Raw genomic sequence first — 7,979 nt, forward strand, 5'->3', positions numbered from 1 at the left:
ACACACACAAGACGAATGCTCCCATGCAACTCAAGAGAATGGGGACTTAAAACTAGTCACAAGCAACTTTGTGGTAAATAGTTTAAGCTAACACTTTATTTGGACATTCTACTAGTTTTAACAGTAAGTAACTAGCAGTCCACAACATACTACATAATGACTATCAGAAGTATATAGCAACTTATTACTAACCCTTAACCTACCCTAAGTGTCTACACTGAGAGTTAGTAGACATGGAGTTGTCAACTCATTTTCATGAATTCACATGTAGTTGATGTGGTTACATAATCCATGTTGAATGTAATTAATTACCACCGAGCACTGATGACATTCATGGGTCTGCGAGAGAAACATCAATGTCCCATACTTAAAAAACGAAGCAATTTATTGAGTCAGATCCTTTCAGTAAACCTGTTTATCCAAATCACAAAGCCAGTCTGGATGATTTCTTCACAAAATCATTGACTCAATAATGCATTAGCAGGTTAAGTTTCATTTTGCTTTTCACTAACAGCTATCAAAAGAACATGCACTTGGGCCTTAAGGAGTATTTCATGATATTTTAATGGTCCTTATGCATGAGTTGTGCTACAGTTTATGATGACTCTTCATTGTAATTGTATGGGAACCATCTGCAATGTAATTTATTGGGTAACACTTTAGGACAGGGAACACTTATTCCCTATTAACTACAACATTTGCCTCAATAAATTCCTAATTTGCTGCTTGTTAATAGTGCAGTAGTTGTTATGTTTAGGTATTGGTTGGGATTAGGAGTATGGTATAGGGTTGTGTATAATAAGGCATTAATATGTGCTTAATTACTACTGGCTAATAGTAATAGTAATATGTACGCTAATAAGCAACCAGTTAAAATCTCTAAAATAAAGTGTTACCGCATATTTCTCTCGTATATCACACAAGCCATTTGGACTGGAAGTGAGCAAGTGACAGCATTTTTTGGGCTGAAGAAGTAAGAAAATAGACTGCTGTAGAAATGATGCAATAAGACACCCTAAGCAAACAGCATGTAAAGCAGCAAATAAATGGAAATGCATGCAAGTGGCTAGCCAGAGCTCCCATACGTCATTATGCATGCTTTATCCAATGTCATGCAACACTTTCCCCAATGGTCCAGGGAATTCTGTGCCTCCCAATACAAACACAAAATGGCAGCGCTGGAAAAGGTTGGTGCAATCAATCAGGCCAGTCCTGGAGTCAGCCTCGGAGCATGCCCCACACATCTGATCCTCCGTCTCTAAGATGGAGGCGCCGCAGAAATCTTGAGTATTTATGAGCAGATGTCTAGTTTGGATGGTGAGCATCAGGTATACGACTGAATGTTATTAACGCTCGTGCTTCATCTTATTCATGCGCACCTATACATCATTTTCATGCTGCCTCCAGTTTGAGCTCCACGTATAACCGAGATGCATGGTGCTCACGTACCTTGTGTCTGTTTTAGCGTTGTAATTTGCTTAATGTCATTACTCTAATTGGTGTACTCTGTGAAATGAAGGGCCAGTAGAAAACGGTGCTTGTGCACTCTGAGCTGAGCGTTACATGAACTTTATCAGCACTTCTGTTTTTAGCCCCAGAGCTCACAGTGACACAGGTTTCACACAAGAAAAGTATTTTTAAACATATATCTGCTGAGCAGATTCAAAGCAGACAACACAGGAATGCTGATTTATAAACAGATTTTTTTATCATGAGTATTTTATATCAGGTGTGTTTCTAACACAAAACCATTTGCTATTTGTAAATCCATTGTATGGGTCAAAATTATAATTTTTTTTTGTTTTGGTTTTTATGCCAAAAATCATTAGAAAATCTTAGTTTTTGATTAGTAATAAGCATTACTAAGAACTTGATTCTGACTGTTGTTCACTCTCTTCATTATACATCCCTGTCATTGTACTCTTTCTACTTTATACTGTACAGTGCTTTAATGCAACCTGTGTTGTTAAAAGTGCTATATAAATAAAAATGATTGATTGATTGATTGATTGATTGAAGTCTTGAGAATTCATAATTTCTTTCTGTGAGGAACAGGCCCACGTTCAAGCCTTTAACAGTTAAATCTCACTGTCACAGCCAGTTCTTGAAATGCCAGTCTTAGCCATCAGAGGGCACTCTTTTTGTTTGTATGTTTTGGACTTCATTTCCCAAAACCATTGGCTCTCATTATTGGTTCATTGCCGCAAGCTATTTATCATTGACTCATTAGCATTACCCTATTTATACCTTAGTTGATTTTGTCTTTAGTTGTGTCAGTATTAGATTCTGTTCCTGTGCTTGTTTCCTGTTTTGGCTCCTGTGGATTGTTTTTTGGACTCTGAAAATAAAACTTCAAGTGGATATTTTTGCGAGAGCATTCGCGACAGAATACTGACACCATCTTCAGACCCAGCAGCTAGGCAGGGCATATCGAGCCATGGGCATTCAAATCCTTCCTCCGGCTTCAAGAGAAGGCTGGGAAGACTCGGCTCCAAATATTGGCTGTTCTTCAGCAACAGAGGAGGCAAGTAGGCTGCTTCAAAGTCCACTCTATAATGTACACCAGTCATGGAGCAAGCTCAAGCATCTGTTCCAGTCCAGGAGTTCTCAGAACCCACTCCAAGCACGCACCAGTCTATAGCCGCTTTTTACACTAGCGGGTCGAATGGTTCTAAGAACTGTCAGGTACGGTTCTGGTTGTATTTCCATGTGATCCTGGAATGGCACGGCACAATTACAAACTGTTCTCGGCATGGAATTCTCGGGATGGTTAGAAAACTCAGTCGTCACTCAGGATCTGTCACTTGCTTGTTGCCTGGCTGCTAGTTTCTCCAGAGCTGACTCAAGTCTACGAGTTTACTCCTGAGCCTTCACCAGTCTATGAATTCACTCCGCTTTACTCCTGAACTCTTAATCGGTCTTGTCCCTGCTAAGAAACTGTAGCTGAACTGTCTACCAGCCCTGTTACAGCCAAGGATACTACTGCTGAGTTGTCTGGCTGTCCTTATGGAGCCATCAACGCTGGTCCTAACTCTCTGTGCTCTTCATTGCAGTCATGGGGTCATCTGCTTTGTCGGCTCGCCTGTGGTGGTCTTCTGCTCCACTGTGGGGTCCTCAAGCCCATCTGCTTAGCCGTGGTGAGCCATGGGGCTCTTCGACTCCGCCCCTGGCCTCCGGTTCTGCGCTGTCTCTAATCCCTCTTCCGTTACATAGACCTGGCCTGCCATCCCTCTCCCTGATCCACCTTCATTTAACCTCCCTCCTGAATTATCTTTAGAGAGGGGGTGTCTGTCATCTATGATGCTCACTTATAGAAAGTGATGGAAATAACGGCGTTATAAATAAACAGTGGTATTTTTCCAGTAACGCAGTACTGGTCGTTAGTTCCAGGCACTTGGGTCGTCGTGAGCTTAGTTTCATACACGCAAAGAAAGATACTGTCTTACCACGCAGAATTTACGTGCTACATGTAACCGGAGTTCCTCTGGAAGTGGGCGCGGCTAATGCACTAACTACAACCTCATTGGCTAGTGCTCACCTATTATCGTCTCTGTTCTGAACCCAGCAGCTCAATAATCCTAGAGTGTTTTATATTGTTGTTAGTAGAAGTAGTTTTATCAGAAGAATTCCACCCTTTTATAGAAACACTAAATGAACAACAATATCTTAAACACAACCACCAGTCCTATGTTCAGTCAACATTACAAATATGCTCTCATGGTTATTCTTCTTACTAAAGTTATGTCATCTTATAATGCTAAATTATAAACAAAATAATATTATAATGTCATAAAAATTAGTATTACTTAGTATAATTAACTGTATAATTACACTATAACAAGGACACCTTTTAAATGTTTTTTCGTTATTATTGTTTCGGTAAAATCACAAGTAAGATTTTTTAGTCGTTGTGCAAATGTTTTTGTAACTGTTACTGAAGTGCCAAAGTCTTACATGGACAGAGAGCAGACAGAAAAGAAATGAACATTGCTTTGAGCAAGAAAAAAAAAAAAACTGAGAAAGATAAATCCATTAAATTCTGTTGAAATATTGAGTGAATATATCCATATGTTTTTTTCTGCAAATCTTTTTTTTTTTTTTTTTTTTCATTTTATTTTATAAAAACCTCATAAAAGTTTAAACTAGTATTGGATTGTGTCTCAGTAAAAGGCATGGTGAAACTGAATCGTCCTGTCGTCTCTTTCAAACCTTTCAGCATTTATGTGTCTTTTCCAGGTTCTCTTCTAACATTTCAAAATAAAATCAAATAATAAAATCGAATTAAATCCAAAAACAAAAAGCAAGGAAGATGAATGTCTTCACACTGAAATTAAAGCATTTACAACTAAGCATGATGTTTTAAGATGTAGGTTTTCGTCCGGCTCCAGGAATGGTTCTGCCCTTCACTGGGTACTGAACGCTTTCTGCATGCTTGTAAAGAGTAATAAAGACTGTTTTTGAGCTTTAATTTCAGCGTGCAACTTTTAGACCCCACTATGCATGCATTAAACATTATAATTAACACTCAACATTAAATGGCAAATGGCAGCTATACTGCTTTATTTGCTTCAGTTGTCTTACAGATTAAAGACACACACTCCCATACACACTTTAAACACACACTCACTCACTCACACACACACACACACACACACACACACACACACACTCTCACACACTCACACACTCACTCACACACACACACACTCACACTCACACACACACACTCACACTCACTCACACACACACACACACTCACACTCACACACACACACACACTCACTCACACACACACACACACACACACACGGGTGGTGCTGGCAGTGAATCATGCAAATGTCTCAAGCCGAGACTGACAGTGATTGAAAAGGGCTCACGCAGCGTTAATTAATTGTCTAATCAGCATTATAGCTCTTGCTGTTATTTTTACACATCTCCAAGCGATGAAATTTGCAAACCATTTCCTTCAAAAATGCTGTATTTCCGCACAAGTGTCTGCCGCTCTGCGCGCACTTGGCTCTGAAGAGATGTCTGTGACGTAGAGCCGATCTATTTACAGATTTATTGAAACAGACGAGTCAAAATAAAAACTAATTCCATCAACCGCCTCTAAAACAAGACGCAAAGGGGCACAATACTGGTAAAGGCGCCCGGTCCTGCCCCGACAGGCCCCTGTTAGCAGCTGAGAAAAGATGAGGAGTCAACAGCATGTTTACTTCGACAGGAACAAAACTGTGGCTTTGAGGGATGAAGTACAGTGCGTTTAATATGTTGCAGTACCGAGTGTCAAACGCTCACTTGACAAACACTGAAAACGCATGTTTCCGCAGGATCTCCAGTGGACTAAAACACGAGCTGTGAAAATTAGACACTTACATAAGACAGAGCAGCAAATCAGAGAGACCTAATTCTCTCCGTCGAATAAAAATGGCATCTGCTGTAAGTGAGTCTGTATTACAGTAGTTTCTCATCTGGAGGACTCTTAAGTGCTTGAGCGCGATGTTAACCTGAGGACACGATCCCCATCTCCACCTCATTCCTCAGCTTCCTTCTACTGTCTAGAAGAGCGGACTGAATCTAAGCCGAGTATTTTACCACTGCACAGACCGCAAGCTAATCATTTCTGGGCGTTATTCGACAAAAACTGCACACAACCGATAATCTGTGAACATGGAGTGGACATTTGCACAATATCTGCTTTTAACTCTTTCCCACCGTTAGATGTTTTGTCTGATGTTGTGTATTTTCACAGTTTCACATGTAGGAGGTGCTGTTACGCATCTTCTGATAGACCACTGAATCTCCAGATTAAAACACAGTGAAGAAGAAGCAGATACACTGAAAAAAATCATTCACTGAATTTCCTTTTTTAAGGTGAGTGGTTGCATTTCATTATTTTAGCTACATTTAAATATCATTTTATGTAAATGCAGCTAAAATACATTGTTTCTAACCACTTGCCTTAAAAGTATTTGTTTTCAGGGTTTTGTCAAACATTAAACAGCATATAAATGAAAATGTTACAGAAAGAAGCTTTGGATGTAAAGATGGAAATTGGCTTTATATATGTTTTGATCATCGTTCTGAATCGTTTTCTTTCTTTCTTTCTTTCTTTTAGTTTAAAATGTACTTTTGATGAAACTTGCACATTCATCTGTTCAAGTTATGAAAATCGCATGAAAAACGATTAATGCTGGCAACTGGCAGGGAAAGAGTTAAATACAATAAACTTGTTGGAAGACGAGCACACTGCTATTTGGAAAAGTTTATTTCTACTACGTGGAGATTGCATAGAAAACAAAACCAAAAAGCTGAATAATAATGTGTACATCGACAGTATAATTGGTTGTTAAAATTTCTCTGGCTCTCTCAGCCGCTTCATTGGTATTCCTCAATAAGCAGATCGCAAATGAAATGATTATAATGCGGAGCACACAGAAAGGCTTTACGCTCTCCAAACACACCTACGCAATATGCTTAGAAATCTCCATCAGCATAACCTCACATACAAGATACTCAAAGTCACTTTCAAGCCAGGCGTCACTTTTACCAGTACTGTATGAAACAATAACGCTAAATGTGTTTCTCATCAAAGGATTTAAGCTTTAATCTCGCGTTGAGTGAATTGAAGATTTGTTCCTCCACAGATATTAAACTAGTATACCGATAAAATGTGTGTTCAGCGGCAACCTGTCCGGGTCGGGATTTGAACGCGAGCGTTATTTCCATGACAACAGCATGCGCAGTGAGTTTGCGGTGAATGAGCTGCTGTTTGCGGAGCTGTATTTATAGCAGGTGGAGCGTGTTGAGAGCCGTTCTGTTCCAACTCTGTGAGTAGGTGGACTCTCATCCTTTCTCTCCGTCTGCGCGCAGGATCTTTGTTTTCATCTGTCCTGCTACGAGTTACAAAAGGTTTCATGGGAACTAAATGGAGATCACTCAAAAGTAAAAAAAAAAGCGCAGTAGTTAAGGCCGTGTATGTGATGTGGTGATAGCCAGGGGCTCTGCTACATCACTGATGGAGTTTGCAGATGATTGTATACAGAGAAGAAACCGGCCACCACCACCTGCTTCAGGTCTGCTGATTATAATGGGGACCAGACACTTTATTCTAGAGTCGCTTATTAGTGTGCATATTACTAATATTAGACATTTATTAGTAGCAAAAAATCAATGCCTTATTCTACATGACCTTAGTCTATATCTCTAATCCTACCCGATACTTAACAACCACACACTAAGCAGCAAATTAGGAGTTTACTGAGGAAAAGTCATAGTTAAGAGTTACTGTTATACACATAGAAAGCATACAACAATATAAACAATATAAATCTTAATATAAAAAATAATAGTATTATTATTAGTAATATTATTATGTAATCATTCAGTGTATTAACATATTTATGTAAAGAATATACTTATTCTGCTCTGTACTTAGTACAATGTATAAAAGAAAAAATGGTAATACTAAATTTTATATATTTAATATATCTTAAATGCAAAATAAAAGATTTTTGTATTACATTAAAACTCAATAATCTTCAATAAAGCATTGCAGAAATATATCACAGTCATTATTTTTGTTAAGAAAAAAACAGGACACAATATATGATTTTTTTTTGAAAACAGCCTTTAATACAAACGTATGTATATGTAAGCATATTGGGAAATATATTACACGGGTCTTGAATCTGGCTGGATCGCAAAAGAATGACATCTTTGTTATTATGGCAAATTGCGAGATTTCATGGGGGAAGGGTTTAGTAAAATGTTAGGCAACGCTTGTTAACTCTTAACTACGACTTTTACTTAAATAAATGCTTAATCTGCTGCTTATTAATAGGTTAGTGCAGCAGTTATTAAGATTAGGCATTAGAATTAGGGATGTAGGATAAGGCATTATAGTCACTATGAGTAATAAACCAATAATATGCTAGTAATATGCATGCAACTGTGTAACTAGCAACAAATATTGACTG

The sequence above is a fragment of the Puntigrus tetrazona genome, chromosome 14, assembly GCF_018831695.1.
Source record: "Puntigrus tetrazona isolate hp1 chromosome 14, ASM1883169v1, whole genome shotgun sequence".
Classification (NCBI taxonomy): Eukaryota; Metazoa; Chordata; class Actinopteri; order Cypriniformes; family Cyprinidae; genus Puntigrus; species Puntigrus tetrazona.